General features: G+C 39.7%; 1 pseudogene; it reads left to right on the top strand.

Annotated features, from left to right (window-relative positions):
- The first annotated feature begins 13,645 nt into the window (after positions 1-13,645).
- LOC117442390 (citron Rho-interacting kinase-like) overlaps positions 13,646-23,580 on the top strand; it is an 88,449-nt pseudogene continuing 78,514 nt past the window's right edge.

The following is a 23,580-nucleotide window of genomic DNA, read 5'->3' on the forward strand; positions in this document are numbered from 1 at the left end:
GTGTGTCTCGTTTCCTCTGTTGCACCCAACAGCAATTTAATCTGCCTCCACAAACAGGTAAACAGATTAAAATAAACAACAACAGATGTGACTCCTGGAAAACTTTTATAGTACAACCTACTTATACAACCTGCTTTTCAAATGATATTATCCAGTTGGTGCACATGTTACCTTGGATTAATAAACAGATATTAAAGTGCACTCTTTTGCTATGAGAAAACTGCTGTAATGGAGAATACTTGTTGATTGAAATAATGAAAGGATATCATTTTTTCACAAAAGGAACCAAAATAAAAAGAGAATGACAGCTACATTTGAACTGCAGTGTTTTGCAGTTTTACTGTATTTCAAAACCTTATGGCAGTGTCATCACAGTCTATTGCGACTTGTTTTCGTGCAGATATCGTACATATGAGAAGATTAGGGCAATGTGTGATTTTTTTCTTGAGATCTGACCAACATTTTTTTTTTTTTTCTGAGATTAAAATCTGAATTTTGAAATGTTACCGTTTTTCAGAATTTTGACTTTTTGGACATCAGATTTTATTTCAGAATTTGTAATTCTTTAAAGGTCCCACGTCATGGCTATTTCTACTGATCCTAATTCCATTGTTGAGGTCTACTAGAATAGATTTACATTGTGCAATTTTCCAAACTCACGTTGGTTTCTCACAGCATCTCTGTATAGTCTGTGTATTCACTCTCTGTCCACACGGCTTGTTGGAGCTCCTGCCCCCCCCCGTGAGCCCACTGTGCTCTGATTGGTCAGGTCCCACTCTGTTCTGATGAGTCTACCATAGGGCTGAATGATTAATCGATTTTAAATCGAAATCGCGATTTTAAATGATGCGATTATCAAATCGCAAAGCCTGCGATTTTTTTTCCATTTTTTTGTTCTTCTCGTGTGTCAGTCGTCCACACCAATCATAAGTGCTGTGCTCCACATGTACCAGCCATTGTTAACCAATCAGAAGTGGCCCATGATAGAAGGTGATGGACAGATTGATCCAATCACCTACCAAGTGCTTTTGAAAGTGCCTGCCCTTTCCAAATGGCTTCCAATGGAGCTTTCCTAGATAGTTTCTGGGTCAGGTTAGTAATGCTCCATCACATGTTTCTATCACAGGGTGAGTCTTAAACTGAAGCTTGACTTTAAAGCAACCCAACGGAAGTTTCATGTACGTTTAGTTCTTTCACTCGTAGCTCTGGCTGCGGGGGTGCTAGAGACGGGAGCACGTTGATGCGACCTTCCTAGCCGGAGATATGGCCGCATTTTACAATAAACTTCCATTGGGTCGCTTAAAAACAAATATCGCAAATCGAATCTGTGAGGAAGCGCACACACGCCCTCACTAACATGTTGGTCTTAACTATTTGTTTGTTAAGAAAGGTAGTACATGTTTTTTTCTGAGTTGCCTTTATTCGTTTTTGTTCCTTGCTGGTGAATGCAGCACCAGGCATGCAGTTTGTGTTTCTGTGGAATAATGTGGAAGGCTAAGAATAAAACGCCTGTTTATTTTTGCAAGAAAACCCTCTTTCCACGTATCGTTCTTTCACCTGCACCTCACATCGCAACAGAATCCCAATCGCAATGTTTGTTCAGAAAAATCGCAATTACATTTTTTCCCAAAATCGTGCAGCCCTAGTCCAGTCACCACCGTTACAGCGGAACATCAGTGAGTATGTGTTACAATGGTGTTTGTTAGCAACCAGGAAATGACACCAGTAATGACAAACAGATGAGAGTGCTGCGTGGGGTCTGGGTGCCGTGTTGGCGGGACTCGAGGAGGAGGAGCTGACAGTGTGAGCTGGATTACTGGTGTTGCTTCCTGGTTGCTCCGCGGAGTTCAGGCTGAGCGAGTGTGTGCGGATTGGTCCATTTGGACTTAGCGACGTCGACCTGCCCCGGAAGAAAAAATGGAAAAATCCAAATCTCCAACGAGGCGTTCTGGGGCAGCAGACAGGTATTTTCTGTGTTAGAGTTTTACTCGCTACAGGGTGCACTTTGAGGGTTTGTGACTGCAGACCGTTCACATGCAGAAAAAGCTACATAACACAAGGGGACGGGTGATAACCAGAAAAGCACGACATGGGACCTTTGAAAGACTTTTTTTCTGAATTCTAACTTTTTTAAAGAAATATTCTTTTTTTTCAGAATTTGGACTTTTTTCAGAATTTGGATTTTTTTACTTTTCTTGAGAATTCTGACATTTTACTTAATTTTGACTTTTTTTTCCTAATTCTGACTTTTTTCTTAATTTCGACTTTTCTTCAGAATTCTGACTTTTTTCCTAATTCTGACTTTTTTTCCTAATTTTGACTTTTTTCAGAATTTTGACTTTTCTTCAGAATTCTGACATTTTAATTAATTTTGATTTTTTTTTCCTAATTCTGATTTTTTTTCATAATTTTGACTTTTTTTTATAATTCTGATTTTTTTTCATAATTCTGACTTTTTTTCATAATTTTGATTTGTTTTCAGAATTTTGACTTTTTACTCTTTTCTGACTGAGACTAAGTCGAGGATGAAACACGATGTGATGATATGTGTATATGTGTGAGGATGGGCTGAAAGTAAGGCTCCTTAATTCAACCAAAATGATAATCATGATGATTTTGATGAATATGGGCTGACCCAACACATCGCAATATCCATTAATTACATGCAAAATATTTAGTTTTGAACCTTCTGATTAAATTACAAGAGCACATCCCCACTTTCATGTTGAGCTGCATGCACATTCCCACTCAAATATTTTCATCAAAATATGACATTTTACCGGTTTTCTCTCTCTTGTATATTTCTGCAGCCGCAACATTAGGGATTTCTAAGCGGAGCATGCATTCGAAATTTGAAAACCACAGTTAAAAAGTGTTAATTTAAATCGTGAGAAGCCCAAATGATGTTGGCGATTAATATTTGATGAGCTGTCCTTTAGACTAAAACCACCAGACTCAGACAGTTTCATCCCACAGGCCACGAGACTGTTACACACCTGCACTTTTAAAAGAACATCCATAACTTGCATCTGTTTGCAACTCATATCAATATTCCAATTACTTGTACATAGACACTATTTCTATTCTATTGTATTGTGTTTACTTGCGTTATCTTATCTGTTGTATTGTGTTGCACTGTTGGAGGAGCCTGGGACCTCAGACTGTCATCATCATCGAGAGCTGCAAAAGATTCAAGGCTTTTATTGCCGTGTGTACAGTTTCAAATGTTTTACTTACAAATAAATGTTATTTGCTGTTATTGTCAAAATACTTAAAATAATGTTTTGGGTTGTTAATTTATAGTTAAAGGTGGGGTAGGTAAGTTTGAGAAACCGGCTCGAGATCGCTCGAATTTGAAAATACACAACCGGAGAAAATCTGCCCGTTCCTCACAGAGCCCCTCCTCCAACACACACGCACGCGCACACGACCAATGAGGGCACGAGATCAGTTTGTGCCCCGATGGAAGGCTGACAGGCAGCTAGCTAGTTGTACTTTTTACAGCTCCACGGCTTCTACAGATGACATTTTTTTTATGGATTTTTTGTCAAAGCACTTCAGATATTCATTGCTATCGGGATGTTAAGAGCATTCCATGGAATATAACAAAAAGTGTATCTCGAGCCGGTTTCTGAAACTTACCTACCCCACCTTTAATATCTGTAATTCTACCGGATTTTGCAAGTTATTTAAAAAAACCTGATAATTACTATATATTGTTTGCAGTGTAGCTGAAAGGGGGTTGGGGGCTGGTTTGTGGAGAATAAGCTGTTCCAGTAGTGTTGCAACAGGTGTGTGATTCACCGCCGCCCACAGCTCTATCGCATCACCTCTGGCCTCTGGTCACCTTCAGACTGAATGTAGAACAACACCGTGACTGGGATGCAACTCCTTCCTCTTCCTCCTCCTCTTCAACCACTCTGACTCACACGGCATCACATTATTCAGCCCACGATAAAGAGCAATGTTTCTGTTCTCAGGAACAAACGGCAATTGTGCGAAATATTCCTGATTGAAGGGACTGTAACTGTATTGCTCGCCTAAAAAAAGGAACACCCATGTTGAATGATTTTAGCTGTTATCAGTGGTTATCAGTACCATGCCCATATGGGAAACAGCTGCACCGACTATGTTGTAGAAGTGAAAGGGAAACTTAAAAACAATGAGTTTGTACTGAATGAAAACGTCCCTCTTTAAACATAGACTTAACAACTTGTTTAGGGTCAGCCAAAAAAAAACCTGCAAATGTAGGCAACAAACTAGAATCATAGGTTAAGGAATCCAAACGAGAATTTGTTTAGGTTTAGGGAACTAAACTAATATCTTAATATTTAGGGAACAAAACTAGAATCTTTGCGTTGAGACAACAAAACTAGAATCTTGACATTTAGGGAACAAAACCAGAACATTTTACGTTTAGGAAACTAATGTTGAATCTTTACGTTTAGGGAACTAATGTTGAATCTTTACGTTTAGGGAACTAATGTTGAATCTTTACGTTTAGGGAACTAATGTTGAATCTTTACGTTTAGGGAACTAATATTGAATCTTAACGTTTAGGGAACTAATATTGAATCTTAACGTTTAGGGAACTAATATTGAATCTTAACGTTTAGGAAACTAATGTTGAATCTTTACGTTTAGGGAACTAATGTTGAATCTTTACGTTTAGGGAACTAATGTTGAATCTTTACGTTTAGGGAACTAATGTTGAATCTTTACGTTTAGGGAACTAATATTGAATCTTTACGTTTAGGGAACTAATATTGAACCTTAACGTTTAGGGAACTAATATTGAATCTTAACGTTTAGGGAACTAATATTGAATCTTTACGTTTAGGAAACTAATATTGAATCTTTACGTTTAGGAAACTAATATTGAACCTTAACGTTTAGGAAACTAATATTGAGTCTTAACGTTTAGGAAACTAATATTGAATCTTAACGTTTAGGGAACTAATATTGAATCTTAACGTTTAGGGAACTAATATTGAATCTTAACGTTTAGGGAACTAATATTGAATCTTAACGTTTAGGAAACTAATGTTGAATCTTTACGTTTAGGAAACTAATATTGAACCTTAACGTTTAGGAAACTAATATTGAATCTTAACGTTTAGGGAACTAATATTGAGTCTTAACGTTTAGGAAACTAATGTTGAATCTTAACGTTTAGGGAACTAATATTGAATCTTAACGTTTAGGGAACTAATATTGAATCTTAACGTTTAGGGAACTAATATTGAATCTTTACGTTTAGGAAACTAATATTGAATCTTTACGTTTAGGAAACTAATATTGAACCTTAACGTTTAGGAAACTAATATTGAGTCTTAACGTTAGGAAACTAATATTGAATCTTAACGTTTAGGGAACTAATATTGAATCTTAACGTTTAGGAAACTAATATTGAATCTTTACGTTTAGGGAACTAATATTGAACCTTAACGTTTAGGGAACTAATATTGAATCTTAACGTTTAGGGAACTAATATTGAATCTTTACGTTTAGGAAACTAATATTGAATCTTAACGTTTAGGGAACTAATATTGAATCTTAACGTTTAGGGAACTAATGTTGAATCTTAACGTTTAGGAAACTAATGTTGAATCTTTACGTTTAGGAAACTAATATTGAACCTTAACGTTTAGGAAACTAATATTGAATCTTAACGTTTAGGAAACTAATGTTGAATCTTTACGTTTAGGAAACTAATATTGAACCTTAACGTTTAGGAAACTAATATTGAATCTTAACGTTTAGGAAACTAATGTTGAATCTTTACGTTTAGGAAACTAATATTGAACCTTAACGTTTAGGAAACTAATATTGAATCTTAACGTTTAGGGAACTAATATTGAATCTTTACGTTTAGGGAACTAATATTGAATCTTAACGTTTAGGAAACTAATGTTGAATCTTTACGTTTAGCAAACTAATATTGAATCTTAACGTTTAGGGAACTAATATTGAATCTTAACGTTTAGGAAACTAATATTGAACCTTAACGTTTAGGAAACTAATATTGAATCTTAATGTTTAGGGAACTAATATTGAATCTTAACGTTTAGGGAACTAATATTGAATCTTAACGTTTAGGAAACTAATGTTGAATCTTTACGTTTAGGAAACTAATATTGAACCTTAACGTTTAGGAAACTAATATTGAATCTTAACGTTTAGGAAACTAATGTTGAATCTTTACGTTTAGGAAACTAATATTGAACCTTAACGTTTAGGAAACTAATATTGAATCTTAACGTTTAGGGAACTAATATTGAATCTTTACGTTTAGGGAACTAATATTGAATCTTAACGTTTAGGAAACTAATGTTGAATCTTTACGTTTAGCAAACTAATATTGAATCTTAACGTTTAGGGAACTAATATTGAATCTTAACGTTTAGGAAACTAATATTGAACCTTAACGTTTAGGAAACTAATATTGAATCTTAATGTTTAGGGAACTAATATTGAATCTTAACGTTTAGGGAACTAATATTGAATCTTAACGTTTAGGAAACTAATGTTGAATCTTTACGTTTAGGAAACTAATATTGAACCTTAACGTTTAGGAAACTAATATTGAATCTTAACGTTTAGGGAACTAATATTGAATCTTAACGTTTAGGGAACTAATATTGAATCTTAACGTTTAGGGAACTAATATTGAATCTTAACGTTTAGGAAACTAATGTTGAATCTTTACGTTTAGGAAACTAATATTGAACCTTAACGTTTAGGAAACTAATATTGAATCTTAACGTTTAGGGAACTAATATTGAATCTTAACGTTTAGGGAACTAATATTGAATCTTAACGTTTAGGGAACTAATATTGCATCTTAACGTTTAGGGAACTAATATTGAACCTTAACGTTTAGGGAACTAATATTGAATCTTAACGTTCAGGGAACTAATATTGAATCTTTACGTTTAGGGAACTAATATTGAATCTTAATGTTTAGGGAACTAATATTGAATCTTTACGTTTAGGGAACTAACCTAGAATATTGATTCTAAGGGAACTAAACTTGAATGTTTAGGGAACTAATCTGATCTTTATGAATGGGCAACTAAAGTATAATTTATTCAGGGTAATACAACAATATTAGAAATTCCTTTATGTTTAGCGAAAAACTTATTTCATGAAGATGTAAGGTAGTGGTTTGAGTCTCATGCATCAGCCCCAAACGCCACTCTTTGTGTAGTTTATCGCTTTTAGACTACATCACCTGATAACTCGTATTTAATCGCGAGTCACACTTGTATCTTATGACGGAAACAAGGTTATGAACAGAGTATGAGTATCAGTCATTTCACTGGAGCCTTTAAGAGAATGGCTGTCGCTGATTGCTTTCAGAGAGCTCATCATTGCAGGAGGGGCCCAGCTGCTCAGTCTGGATCGGCTCACTATGAGCAGTCGGATAGCACTCGTCCTGAGAGGAAGACAGATCTGAGTCCCATCTGCTGCCTCATGCTAGGATGGCACCCTGAGACTCACTCTGACTCTGACTCAGTGGCGGATTTAGGATTGTAGGAGATCCGGGCTTAGCCCAGGAGTTGTTGGGGGGGGGGGGTGCAGGGGTAAAGTGCTATTTTTTACAAGTGGGGGGCCATCGGACCATCCTTTAGGGGGGTCGTCGCCTCCTCTCGGGGGGTCCGGGGGCATGCTCCCCTGTTGAAGTTAAAAGCATCAATCTGGTGCACTTTTAGAGCAACATGAACCCTACCTTAATAACACCTTAAAGCGGACAAAAGGCACTGGAGAACACTTATTCATTAACTACCTTTAATGAAGCAAACTAATGCCTTAACTCACTCAAAAACAGTCGTTTACTTATTTCGGTAAAGAGTTTTAAAGGATGCGGATAGTCTCACCTTGATTCTGGCGCATTGCTTATTGTTTTATAGATCTATTCTCATCCACCATCTTTGTTTGTGACGTAAAGAGTGTAAGAGTCACGTTTCTGAATCGGACACTCTGAGTGGATGCAGTCACAGCCAATCGGATTGAGAGGGTTGCCTGTCAGTTCCGTTGCTATGGTTCTGTTGCTATGGTTCCGTTGCTATGGTTCCGTTGTTATGTGTACTGAAACGAGAGCTGGTATAATTCCACGCGCGAAAACAAAATAAAAAGTGGAATACGTTATTTTAGTGTCTTAAAAGTAGACTGAGGTATGAAGGGTTAACGTTACATCTTAGGATAACTTTTAGTCATGTTCTGTATACATACTAACATATAAGGGTGTACATGTTTACTAGCTATAACGTTACATCACTCTTTTTCACTTCTCAGTCAGCCAGAGTGCAGATATCACCATTAGATTCACAAACCTGAAACATCATCCATTTCTTCACCGCTGGTGATGACATTGTTGTCAGCTGCTGAAACTGCTGCTGCTACTGCAGCTTGTGGCGCCTGCTTCGATGAAACTAACTTTCTAATATCCATAACTTTATAGGCTATTAGCTTAAAACTCGTCAGGCACTAGGAAGGATCACTTCTTCTTCAGGGCAGGGAAGGCTACGCAGTACGCAGGCTACTGTCCCGCAGCGGCTGCCTCTCTGGTGGACTCCGGTACTGCACATTATTCCCGAGACATTTTCAACATTTTCTTTTAATTTTTTTAAGTGAAACATCCGGGGCTTGAGCCCAAGTAGCCACCCCCTAGCGCCGCCACTGCTCTGGCTGGCGGTTGAGGAAGTTCAGCTCATTGTTAAGAAGCTTTCAAAGCTAAATCATGGAGTATTGTTAACGGAATTGTGTGGACTCAGGTCAATGGGACTCCAGTCAGCTCGACTCGCTGATTTGATGACTTGCAACGACTCCAAAAATGTTATAAAATCTTCTGACCAACTTAAGAGAGCAACATCTTTCAGAAAACAACTGTAAAATGGTCACTAAAACAAAGCTCCATATCCCTACAGGGACTATATTAAAAAGAAAACGCACACAGTAACAATGTTCATAGTGTGATGACTTGTCTCTGTCCATTTAATGCTTTTAGTTCATATGTAAAATATTGAACATGCTAAACATTGGCAAAGACAACATAACAAGTGTCTGTGTAACATCGGCGGGAAATGGCATTCAGTCAATCTCTACTTTGCCTTGATTGGATGATTCATTAATTCATCAGCTTAAGATATCTGTTTGATTACGCTGTAGTCTTGCTGTCAGTATTTCAGTGTTTTTAAAGTGATATTTCTTGAGACTAGATATTGTCATAAGTGTCTTCTCCTGGTTTAATGTCTTTTTCTGAATCAACCTTGTTGTTATTTTATATTTTCCTCTAGCCACTTAGTCATTATATCCACAATACTGATGACTGTTTATACATTTTGTCGTGTGAATTTTGTAAAAGCACCCAGTAGTCAATCCTCTAATATCCTCGGAATAATTACATTTATTTCAGACATATCGTGATATTGAATTTGATCCTAGTATTACGTTTATTTCTCTTCATAGAGACCAGATATCGCCGGTAGGACTAGAGTTATTTGGGGCGACTTACCTACGAAAAAATGACTTGGACCAAATGACTTGAGTCACAGGTCTGGTTAGTAGTATCTCAGTACATATGTAAGAGATTCATAAGTGGGTTCGAAGCTCTAAAAGCCACCATGAAAAATGAACCCTCGACAAAATATGGTCTCGTGAAAACCTTTGGGGGATCTCACCTGCAAGGTTTAAATGTTTCAGATAGAGCCGGGACTCGATTAAAAAAATGAATCTAATTAATTAGAGGCTTTGTAATTAATTAATCGAAATTAATCGCATTTTTAATCAAATATACATATTTGACCTGAGAACAGTGAGAAGCCATTTTCACATGGATGTGACTCCAAGTGGTCGACAGTCGAGTGCAATCCAGTGAGCAGGGAGCTGGTTATTCTCTCAGACGTGGACTTACTTACCCTGGCCCTGAAACCAGTCGTCTGGTTGAGTGTGGGTTGGGTCAGGGTGTGGTTCCTTGCACTCGGAGTTGGGCTAACGTCCACGCTAGCTGCTACATGCTAGCTGCTACATGCTAGCTGCTACATGCTTTGCATTTAGGTGATACTTTAGGCTTGATGTGCTGCGGTGATATGCACATTCTTTTTTGCATAATTTGCACACAACCGTGCTCTTATCGACGCTTCCATCCGTCCGTTTTTTAAAACAAAATGTCCCATCCACGGGGCCGACCAAAGCGGTCTCCTCAGCTTGTTCGTTCATGTTTGACTATTGTTCACCGTGGTTTGTTGTTGTTTGAAGTCCCATGCTGAAGTCATGAACGTCAGTTGGTGCTCCAGTATAATCGGTACGCCTGAAACTCATCCAGTGAGAAACGTTCCGCTGTGCAAAAATAAGTGCGATTAAAGTGCGTTAATTTTTTTAACGCGTTAATTTTTGTGTAATTAATTAATCTTAATTAACGCGTTAAAGTCCCGGCCCTAGTTTCAGAGCCACACCTTTAATTGGTTTTACTGTAGATCCAGAACAATTCGACATGTTATCTAAACCAGACACCTGTTAGTGTTCTTCCAGGCTGAAGATCAGCAGGTTGCAGGATAAATGTTACCTCAGCTAACACGCTGCTCATGCAATCGTCACCCGTTAGACGCCACCTGCTCCGACATCATGTCCCGCTGATATAACATGAACACCAGGCAGTCTTCTGATGCAGCACATTCTGTGAGGCCTGCTGTGTGACTGAACAACTCACCCCTCAAATGACCCTCCAATCACAATGATTACATCAGTGACATTTCTGGGCAAATCTTAGCAAGCACCATCTCTGGAGACTCGTGATGTCCGTTTATTTATCAGTCTGCTTGGCTTTGTTTTTGAAGCAGATGCTACTGATGTGATCTTCTGGGCAGCAATTGGATGGTCAAAGAGAGTTAACACAATACATTGGTGGAGGAATGAGTCCTTAAATTGTGAATTGAGTCAGTATTTTACCACTTCCTGTCCCCTCGTCTGGAAGTCAATGGTTTTCTGAATATGTTTTTGGTTGTTAGCTTGAAATAAGGTCTGTGGTTAACACAAGTTGAAGAGATTTAAATGTTTTGTTCTACGACACAAAATACATCAGTAAATACCCTACTGTTGAATTTAAAAACAGAGGTTGCTAACTAGTGTCTAAATGAGACGACTGAACGTCATCACGCCCAACATTAGCCGCCTTTAGCTTAGCGGTGGTGACGTGAAGTCATGTGACCGTGCTGTAGTTCCTTTATAGCCCAACATTAGCCACCTTTAGCTTAGCGGTGGAGACGTGAAGTCATGTGACCGTGCTGTAGTTCCTTTATAGCCCAACATTAGCCACCTTTAGCTTAGCGGTGGTGACGTGAAGTCATGTGACCGTGCTGTAGTTCCTTTATAGCCCAACATTAGCCACCTTTAGCTTAGCGGTGGAGACGTGAAGTCATGTGACCGTGCTGTAGTTCCTTTATAGCCCAACATTAGCCACCTTTAGCTTAGCGGTGGTGACGTGAAGTCATGTGACCGTGCTGTAGTTCCTTTATAGCCCAACATTAGCCACCTTTAGCTTAGTGTTGGTGACGTGAAGTCATGTGACCGTGCTGTAGTTCCTTTATAGCCTAATGTTGGCTTTTTACTTCAAAAATCATTATCCTGGAGATTATCCTGCTGAACAAAACATATAATTAACTTATATTTGCCACAGTAATATTCGCAAGTCAACTGTAGCCCTCGTGTTTGCAAAGATACGTAATCTCTGCACCACTCTTTACAGCACAGTGAAAAACAGATCATATGATAAGACTCAATAATGCAGCAGCAAATCCACACCGGAGTGCTCATGAGTGGAGCGTGTTACTGTAGGGAGGAGTGGGAGGTGAGCTCTGCTTTTAATAGACTTTCTCCCTCTGCCGCTCATTCTGCTGCCTGCCTCACCGTCACAAAAGCTGCCAAATATATCCAGCGGTGGTAAAAGAAGAGCTGTTGTGTGAACACAGGCGAGCTATTTATAGCCTCGCCGTTAAGCGAGAATATGAGTGCGGATTTGGTCAGCAGCACCGTATGTTTCTCCTGTGAACAACATATTCTGTCTGCTAGTCATCAGTGAATAAGTGTTATACGTCTTCCCTGGCTGATTGCTAATTACCGTGGTGTTAGTCAATGTTGTGATTTGCTTTTGAAATGTCATTAATAAGGGCGAATCTGCTTCATTAGCTATCAGTAATTATTGCATGTTTCAAATGTCCAGATCTACTGGATACTGTCTATCATGGAGTTTATTAGAAGTACTCTCTTTATGCTTTTCTTGGATGTTTTCCATTTCCCCATCTTCAGATCTAATCATTGGCATAACATGTACTTATTTATTTGTATATCTATCTTCCTATCTACGGACTATATCACACAAAATACGTAAGATAAGTTAATGGCTCTGTCTGATTGTAATCACCATTCATATGTTAGGGCAGTATGAAAGTGGTCCTCCATTTTTGTACTTTTATCTCAATCTCAATCTCAATCTTTATTTATTTATATAGCACATTTAAAACAACCTTCGGCTGACCAAAGTGCTGTACAGGGCAGGCAGTAACTACAATAGTGAATAGCCCAATGGGAGTACGATAATACAAACAATAATTAAAAACATAATAAAAAGCACAATAACTAGAAACATATAAAAAAATAAAAAAATAAAAAAACACATAGGCCTACAAATATAAAAATGTAATGCTCAACTAGTATTAAAAGCCATTGCAAAGAGGTGAGTTTTTAGCTGGGAAGTAAAAAGTTCAATAGACTCAACAGTCCGGAGGCCTGTTTTATGTCCGACTTGTGATTCAAATGGGTAAAACTTTAACACAATGCATTGAGAATTTCTGACACAAAGCAAGAAAAGGCCAAACTGCATTTTTTCTCAACTAACAGAGACCTCCCTGTTCTTATGATCAGAACATGTATACAAATAATAAGTAAAAGCTATGTTAGCTTGCTGTTGCTGCACTTGTTTCTGCTTATTGTTGTTATGAAAAATAAGCTAAGCTAATATGCTAACATCAGCTGCCACTTGTTGCCATGTGAGTGGGCTTCATTCTCATCGTACATTCAACGGGGTTACAACTAGTTATGGACTTCAATATAGGAGAATATGGATTAAGTGATAAGTAATGATTAACACAAACGCATGTCAGTATTCATTTTGGATGGTCTGCTATAGCAGATGTTGATGTTGTTATTGTAATGACGTTATTTACAGGCCACCCCCATGTCTGAAAGTGTCAGTTTGAAATCCTTCACGGAAAAGTCCTTTGGTATGAGAAGTGTGTAGTGAATGGGATATCTACCTACTATCTCATATTGAGTTAAATTAAGACTAAGTCTGTCCTAAACTGGGTAAAAGGACGTTGAAGTATTCTGCTTTTAATTTGTTTCAAAAGAACCTGAATCTCCGGGAGCAGGTGTCTTGAAAAGCATTTGAAATTAGTTTAAATTAGTTATATAAAAGCACATCTGGCTGTAGATGTTTCCAACGTTTCAAATATCTTTTGCTTTCTTATCACCCTGTAATTTGTCTTCATTTTAAAGAGGCCCTATTAAGCAGCCCGTCAGGTTTCAGGAGAGGTTCATAAAGTCAGTGTTCCATCATGTTTCTCTCTCCTCTCTCCCACAGATCAGCGACTGCTTCCATCAACTCTCTGCAAACACCGTCTCCTCCGGATACGTCTCATCGAAAAACACAAAACGGAACATTTCCAGACACATGCCACAGGTATTACTCTTCACATGGTAAGAGATTGTTTCCACAAATCAGCCATCTGTTCGTCAGTTTGCAGTGTGTGTGTGTGTGTGTGTGTGTGTGTGTGTGTGTGTGTGTGTGTGTTTTGATGTATCTTGAAAGTCTGTATTCTCTGACTGTATGTGGTATTGGGGCAGTCCTTGTTGCAGTTGTACAATCTACACTACAAACGACTAAAGTACAACAACTGCTAGGAAATATATATATTAATAAAAGGTAACATTATTTTCATGCAGGGGACAAGAATCGAACGATTAAACGCTTGAAAAAAACAACTTAAAACAGCCTCTTTCCTCCCAGAACGCTCTCATCAGATCTCATCATTCTTTTCCCCTTTTAAAAAACGTCTTATTATTGAAAATCGATTCTTACTAAACCTTTTGTGCAGAAATACTCCTGTAACAGAATGAAGGTTTTTAGCCATGGGACGTCTGAACACAAGCTGAGCTAACGTTAGCGCCAAACTGCATAATTTATTTTTTATTTTAATGTAAAGCTGCTTTCGTCACCGTCTGTTTTGAGGATGTGAATTCCTCTGTGGATAATTCATCATCTAGGACAGGGGGGTCAAACTCAAACACACAGTGGGCCAAAATAAAAAAATGGGTACCAGTGGAGGGCCGGACTGGTTCAATGTTTATTGCAAGACTTATTGAAATGAACTTATTGCACATATTAAACCTGGAACTAACGAAGCTTAAATTATTGCCTATAAAAACAACATTAAATAATCAGCTGCATTCATTTCTTATGGCTCTATCTGCAGCTTCATTTCTTATGAGTACATTTTCCCACAGGCCAACAACAGCTTCAACAAAACCATTCCCCTCAAAGAGAAACCAAACATGCCCTGCTGTCGTGAGAGAAAGTGCAAGAGGAAGCATCCATTGAACTCAGTGTGCTGCTCTGTGATGCTAATTCAGATACTTGGCATCTCATCTCGGGGGCAAGGTCATCAATGTTTGGGCTCCGGCTCTGAGCGGAGGAGACCCTCAGGATGGAGTGAAGGTGCAATATACCGGCGGGCCAGATCTAATAGCAATTAGAAATTATCCTGCGGGCCGAAATTAAATCCCCCACGGGCCTGATTTGGCCCCCGGGCCTCGAGTGTGACACATGTGATCTAGGATAACCTCCTTTATGTCCAGATCTTAACTTACCAGAAAAACAACCTGACTAAATAATAGTGGCTACTCTGGGACGCCCGTTTAGATGCAAAGCTTCAGAGTAACACTGATTCTTCACTTAAAGTGGACCGATCATGCTATATAGGGCCGTACCTACACAAAACATGTCTGTGAAGTGTTTTGCTTCAAACACCAAACAGATCCTCCGTTGCAGCCGTGCCTCATTCTGCTCAAACCCCTCTTTTGAAGCCCCGTTAGAAAAACGCAGATTTTGGGTCCTTAGCTTGAAAAAAAAAAAAAAGGAGGCGGAGCTAATGCCTGATCAGAATTCTACCGGAGATAAAGTTAAATTCTGCTGTGATAAAACGCCATCCTGTTCTAAACCACGTCAAGGATTATTCCTGAAACAGTTTGGAGCTCAAATGCTTTTTCTCTTGCGGGTTTATCACAAGGTGAGTTCCTTTTTTCATTTCCTGCTTTTTAAACACGGGCTCTCCAGTACAGGTTAGCTCTGAGTGTTAGCGATGCTAGCTAATGTAAACAAAAACGAGATTACGTCCAAAACACGTCAGGCATTGTTTCTGATGGCAATTTTCTGTGGGTCCGCCGCCGTCACAGCGGATGGAAATCTGTATCCGCTCGTTGTACCCCCGTTTTTAAAAGATTTGGGTACGGAGGAAAAGAGAGAGGGTTTTATTTTCTGCTGAGTTCCCCGACGCACCGGGGACACATATTTATTTATAGAAGACATCACAAAGTGCATTTTGCATGATAGGTCCCCTTTAAAACTGCTTCATTATTGCATTCAATATTCAAATCAGCTGTTTTTGTCTTTTTTGGAAAATGATCTTTCTCTGAGAATACTTTGTCTCCTAGAAAAACCTCCCAAATGCGTGATTCTTATACTATCAGATAAACAAGCTGTTCAATCCGTGGCAACTCGGCGCTCATCTCCCTCAGGGACGTCCGTGTTCAGCCGAGCTCCATTAAAGAGACTCTTGGAAACACTTTATTCACTGTTCATCTCCATTCAAATCAGCGTAACTGTTAGCTGTTTGTTTCGGGGAGGAAGAGGCTTCTCATTCAGCTCCGATTATAAATCTCTCGTTTAATTAAATCGGAACCAGAACAGTGAGCAGCTGACAGCAAAGACTCACTCCCATGACTTGTAGTGTGTGTTAGAGATAGGAAATCTTAGCGATGCTTTCCAGTAAAATAATGGATAATAATAATAATTGGATTCCCCATGCTGTGGCGCCGTGTTTCTGTGTGTGTGCGTGTGTGTGTGTGTGTGTGTGTGTGTCTGCTTTCCAATGCTCCTCAGGCCATAATGCTTTAAAGGCTCAGCTAATTGTATCATCAATCACTACCACTGACGTGCAGTCCTGTCCACACACACACACACACACACACACACACACACACACACACACACACACACACACACACACACCACACACACACACACACACACACACACACACACACACACACACACACACACACACACACACACACACACACACACACACACACACACACACACACACACCACACACACACACACACACACACACACACACACACACACACACACACACACACACACACACACATACCATGTATACATCACTTCAGGGGACATTACATTGAATTGCATGCATTTCCTGGAGACTTATCCTAACCTGAACCAACACATGCCTAACCCTAACCAAGTCTTCACCCTAAAATGAATGATTCCCCTTATGGGGACCTCAAATGTGTCCCCATAAGGGAGGCGAGTCCCTTGCTAGTCCACACACACACCACACACACACACACACACACACACACACACACACACACACACACACACACACACACACACACACACACACACACACACACACACACACACGCACATACTCATCACAAGTAGGGGCTGTACAAATATTGACATTTGAATCACCATTGAAATCGCAATAGTGAAATATTCAAATAAATGCAAAGGATATCCTCTGGATGATGTAGAGTGGAGCTGGAGATTTAATAACATCTTTATTTGCTACAGATCCTCTTAAAACATCGCACTATGATCAATTTAATATATATATTTTAATGAGAATGAGAATTAAGATGCAAAAATTATCAATTTAACCCAATTTCAGGGTTGAAATATTACAGGAAATTAATCACAATTTGTCCTTTTTTTCCAATCCTGCAGCCATCGTCACAAATGCATTGAGACGCATACTGTGATTAAAGTCTTAGTGTAAGAAAGCATATTAAACACAGCTACACCGTCAAAGGACGCTGTACACAAAAGAAAAACCTTATCGACACTGAACAAAAATATAAACGCAACACTTTTGTTTTTGCTCCCATTTTTCATGAGATGAACTCAAAGATCTAAAACATTTTCTATACACACAAAATAACCATTTCTCTGACAAACGGTTTGAAATTGGCTACTTCCCTTTCATGAAAAACAGGCTTATTTTAAAGCACCACAGGTATATATGGGGCGCCAACAAGCCACATGTGGGACAGAGAGGACGTTTGTGTGGGAGGTGTTTAGTTTCATCCAGTTCAAGTCCATCCAACTAAAAATAACACACGATTAGCCTATAAATATCTACACTGAACAAAAATATAAACGCAACACTTTTGTTTCTGCTCCCATTTTTCATGAGATGAACTCAAAGATCTAAAACATTTTCTATAAACACAAAATAACCATTTCTCTCAAATATTGTTCACAAATCTGAACAAATCTGTGATAGTGAGCACTTCTCCTTTGCCGAGATAATCCATCCCACCTCACAGGTGTGGCATATCAAGATGCTGATTAGACAGCATGATTATTGCACAGGTGTGCTTTAGGCTGGCCACAATAAAAGGCCACTCTGAAACGTGCAGTTTTGCTTTATTGGGGGGGTCTGGGGGGGTCCGAAAACCAGTCAGTATCTGGTGTGAGGGGTAGGATTAGGGGTAAGGGTAGGGTTAGGGTTAGGGTAATGTTGTGAATCGAGTGGCCCATGGTGGTGGTGGGGTTATGGTATGGGCAGGCGTATGTTATGGACGACGAATATAGGCCACTCGATTCACAACATTACCCTAACCCTATCCCTCACACCAGATACTGCCTGGTTTTCGGACCCCCCCAGACCCCCCCAATAAAGCAAAACTGCACGTTTCAGAGTGGCCTTTTATTGTGGCCAGCCTAAGGCACACCTGTGCAATAATCATGCTGTCTAATCAGCATCTTGATATGCCACACCTGTGAGGTGGGATGGATTATCTCGGCAAAGGAGAAGTGCTCACCATCACACATCTTTTCAGATTTGTGAACAATATTTGAGAGAAATGGTTATTTTGTGTAAATAGAAAATGTTTTAGATCTTTGAGTTCATCTCATGACAAATGGGAGCAAAAACAAAAGTGTTGCGTTTATATTTTTGTTCAGTGTACTTACATTTATAGGGACTAAAGAACTACTGAATGATCCTAAACTGTCAGAGAAAATTCAACTTGTATTTATACTTAAAGAGGATTTTCAGGACAACCGTCATTTCAAGTGATATTGAGTTAATTAAAACAAAACAAAGAAAAGCAGCACTTAACAAAGAGACAACGCAAAGAAGAGGCAATACCTTAAACAATGTACAAGTTATTAAAACCCTTTCAATTACTGAAAAACTAACAGTTAAATAGATACATGTGAAATTAGCAGGTAAATAAAAAGCCTTAGAGGTGGGGTCGGTAATTCACTTCAGAAACACTTGTTGTTATATTCCATGGAATGCTCTTCACATCCCGATAGCAATGAATATCTGAAATGCTTTGACAAGAAATCCATACAAAAATTTCATCTGTAGAAGCCGTGGAGCTGTAAAAAGTACAATCGATTGGATGGCCTACCTGCCTGTCAGCCTTCCATCGGGGCACAAACTTATCCCGTGCCCTCATTGGTCATGTGCGCGTTCGTGTGTGTTGGGGGAGGGGCTCTGTGAGGAAGTGGCAGATTTTCTCCGGTTGTGTATTTTCAAATTCTAGCGATCTCGAGCCGGTTTCTCAAACTTACCTACCCCACCTTTAAACAATGTACCAGTTATTAAAACCCTTCCAATTACTGAAAAACGAATAGTAATTCACTTCAGAAACACTTGTTGTTATATTCCATGGAATGCTCTTAACATCCCGATAGCAATGAATATCTGAAGTGCTTTGACAAGAAATCCATTAATAAATGTCACTCTGGAAGTCGTGGCGCTGTAAAAAGCTCGACCAATCACCTGAGCCGGCTAAAGTAACTGGACGGCCTACCTGCCTGTCAGCCTTCCATCGGGGCACACACTGATCCCGTGCCCTCATTGGTCATGTGCGCGTTCGTGTGTGTTGGAGGAGGGGCTCTGTGAGGAAGTAGCAGATTTTTTCCGGCTGTGTATTTTCAAATTCTAGCGCACTCAGCCGGTTTCTCCATTCTTACCCACCTTTAACATTTAGCTAAAGATAGTTCATTTGACATTGAAAATACAGCGATGTAAAACAATAAGAAGCTGAAGTTTTTAGTGATTCAATATCACGTGTCCTAATTGTTTTTAGATTTTGAAGTGTGTGTCGGTGTGCTCAGGTCGAGCAGGAGGTCTCTCTGGTGCAGAGGAAGATGTCTGACCTGGAGTCTGTGCTGCAGCAGAAAGACATCGAGTTGAAGGAGTCAGAGACCCAGAGGAGCATCCTGGAGCAGGACCTGGCCACCTACATCTCAGAATGCACTGTGAGCACACACACACACACACACACACACACACACACACACACACACACACACACACACACACACACACACACACACACACACACACACACACACACACACCACACACACACACACACACACACACACACACACACACACACACACACACACACACACACACACACACACACACACACACACACACACACACACACACACACACACACACACACACACACACACACACACACACACACACACACACACACACACACACACACACACACACACACACACATACCATGCATACATCACTTCAGGGGACATTACATTGACTTACATGCATTTCCTGGAGACTTATCCTAACCTTAACCATAACCAACACATGCCTTACCCTTAACCTAAACCTAACCAAGTCTTCACCCTAAAATTAATGATTTCCCTTATGGGGACCTCCAATTTGTCCCCATAAGGGAGGCGAGTCCCCACACGTGACTATGTAAACAGATTTAGGTCCCCACAAGTATAGTAATGCTAGTCCACACACACACACACACACACACACACACACACACACACACACACACACACACACACACACACACACCCACACACACACACACACACACACACACACACACACACACACACACACACACACACACACACACACACACACACACACACACACACACACACACACACACACACACACACACACACACACACACACACACACACACACACAGAGACCCTTACATCCGTTCAGAATAGCCTCAGAAGTGTGTGTTCATACATGGACAGAGGATTTATAGACATCACGATACTTTGCATGGTGATATTTGATTAATTCATGGACTTAAAGTATTCATCTTTTCTTATATTTTGTATATATTGACTGTATTTATGCCTCCTAATGTGGGCATATGTGTCTATGTATGTTGATTAGGTGTGTATGTGTATGTATATCTTTTAACATATATTGTGGGAAACAGTATTTCGATCTCTCTCTGGACACACAAACTGAAAGATTGACAATAAAGTTGACTTTAAAAATAAACATATACATTATAACTATTGCAAATTCAACTTTTCAGTCCACTAGATGATGTTGTTTTTTCTTCTGATGAGGTCAAAAGAGTTTGGTAGGATTTCACTGAGAAAAGAAGTCAAAATATGCAGAACATTTTATTATTAGATAAAACAGTTGTTGAAAAACATAATTTGCGGTTGAAAAAACGTATTACACGACTAACTGGAATACTCCATCCTGATTGGTCCATTGGGAGTCATCTCGTTTGTTTAGTTAGTATGTGGTCGTGTACTAACATCACATTATCCCTTACTTAGCATACCGCAAAATGTTTAAAAGCTGCAATAAAAGTGTATAATTATTTAAATGTTAATAATATTCTTATTTTGGGGCCTTTGAGGATTCAGATCATAATAATTTGAATTAACAACATATTAGAAATGCCGTGGAAACACCACAGCCTCCAAAATACCCATCGAGTTAAGTTAGATTAAAATAGTTTCAAATGTACCATTGCAGAGATGTTGTTTTAAACTGTATTGAGATGATCTAATACCCAACAGAATATCCTCAGACTCAACATGTGTCTGTTTTGTTTCAGAGTCTGAAGCGCAGTTTGGAGCAGGCTCGAATGGAGGTGACACAGGAAGACGATAAAGCTCTGCAGCTGCTGCACGACATCCGGGAGCAGAGCAACAAGCTGCAGGAGATCAAGGAGCAGGTAGGAAACAACGAAGTACTGTCACTATGCTGAAATATATATAATATTTCCTAATTAAGTTGTGGGCTCAAAACCGACTCAAGGGAAATCGCTGATCAATGATTGAACATCACAATAAGAAATCATTCAGGTTTTAGGTAACACTTTATAATAAGCTGCATATTGACCTTTATCTAGTTGCTTATTTGATGCATACACTGTATATTGGTGCAGGAATGAGTCCTTTAGTCCATTAGCCACCTTTAGCTTAGCGGTGGTGACGTGAAGTCATGTGACCGTGCTGTAGTTCCTTTATAGCCCAACATTAGCCACCTTTAGCTTAGCGGTGGTGACGTGAAGTCATGTGACCGTGCTGTAGTTCCTTTATAGCCCAACATTAGCCTCCTTTAGCTTAGCGGTGGTGACGTGAAGTCATGTGACCGTGCTGTAGTTCCTTTATAGCCCAACATTAGCCTCCTTTAGCTTAGCGGTGGTGACGTGAAGTCATGTGACCGTGCTGTAGTTCCTTTATAGCCCAACATTAGCCTCCTTTAGCTTAGCGGTGGTGACGTGAAGTCATGTGACCGTGCTGTAGTTCCTTTATAGCCCAACATTAGCCTCCTTTAGCTTAGCGGTGGTGACGTGAAGTCATGTGACCGTGCTGTAGTTCCTTTATAGCCCAACATTAGCCGCCTTTAGCTTAGCGGTGGTGACGTGAAGTCATGTGACCGAGCTGTAGTTCCTTTATAGCCCAACATTAGCTTTTTACTTCAGAAATCATAAAGTGGTGTTAATATGTGGAGATTATCCCGCTGAACTAAACGTGTAAGAATCATAAATGTTTGTTTGACACATAGATTATTTTCTGCAATAATCCAAAATCAAACAGGAACATATTTGCAGTGGCATGTGAAGCAGAAATAAAGCAGAAGCAGTGTTTCATAATGTCAGCCAGACGGAGCAGGTCAGGTCACTGAGTGTGAGTGTGTGGGTGGTAAGTGTTAATGAGACATGTGCAGCACTCTGGATAAGTAGCATGTTCAGAAATGTCTCACATGCAGCACCCAGTTCATGTCCATTTTGAAATCCTTTCACTTTATAATGCTTGTATTACAGCAGGGTTTATCTCATAGGTTTATCGACAGTGTTGCATTGAAAAGAGACAGCCATCACAACTTCTTATCACAACAGTATTGACATGCAATTACAGAAAGAGACTATTACTAATTTAGGAAAGTAAGAAGAGAGACTTAACACACAATGGAAATCTGTGTCTAAAATAACTAGAAATGTGTGACATTGAATTAGGACTCGTTCTGTTAAACCGATCGTGGCAGTTTAGATAGCAAACCCTCCACTGATCTGCTGTTATCCCCTCACACCTCATTCACACCAACGCAACTCCGGTTCAAGCTCCGTGCTAGAGCTTTTCAGGTTCAGAACCGGTTCTTCGGTTTAGCTCCGGCTCTTTTCACACCGCCCAGAGTCCGACTGGTGCTGGGTCATCGTTTGCGTCATGACGTAACCGTTTGCGTGCCTGCTTCATAAAGCCAAACCGCGCGCAAACCCCTCACAGCTCACACAACAACAACAACAACAACAACAACAACAACAATGGCCAATTGTGCTCCAGCTTCCTCTGCACCTCTTCGGAAGACCAGATTCCCAGCAGGTAGCTGGTCTCCTCAGTGGACCACTGCTGCTTGTTAAGTTTCTCCATCGTTGTGTTCAAACTGGATAACACGCGGGCTTGTTGTTGTTGTTCAGGAGTTGATCCCGCCCCCGCCTCGACGTAAGCGTGACGTATGCGGTGCTTTCGCTCTGGCCGGACAATTTTTCGGTGCTCGAAACGAACCGGATTCCAGAGCTAAGAGGCGGCTCCGCTGCGGTGTGAACAGGAAAACCTGGTGCTTTTCAAGCTCCAGCTCCGAACCGGCCCCGAAACACCGTTGGTGTGAATGAGGTATCGGACTGTAATCTGTATTACTGAACGAACCACAGACACTTGTCTCATTCACGGAGGGATGATTGTTCTCTGCAGCATTTAGTGTCGGTCTGCCACAGATTCAAATACAGAAGGGAAACTGTATTTAAAAAAAAAATATTTAAGTTTTTTGGGGGTTTCCGTGTGCCTGGCGGATGTTCAGTTACAGGAGAAATTATTTAAGGGCTCGCTTTAATCACCATTATCCAGACACTAACATCTACCTTATAGTG

This window comes from Pseudochaenichthys georgianus, unplaced genomic scaffold, assembly GCF_902827115.2.
Source record: "Pseudochaenichthys georgianus unplaced genomic scaffold, fPseGeo1.2 scaffold_422_arrow_ctg1, whole genome shotgun sequence".
Taxonomy (NCBI): Eukaryota; Metazoa; Chordata; class Actinopteri; order Perciformes; family Channichthyidae; genus Pseudochaenichthys; species Pseudochaenichthys georgianus.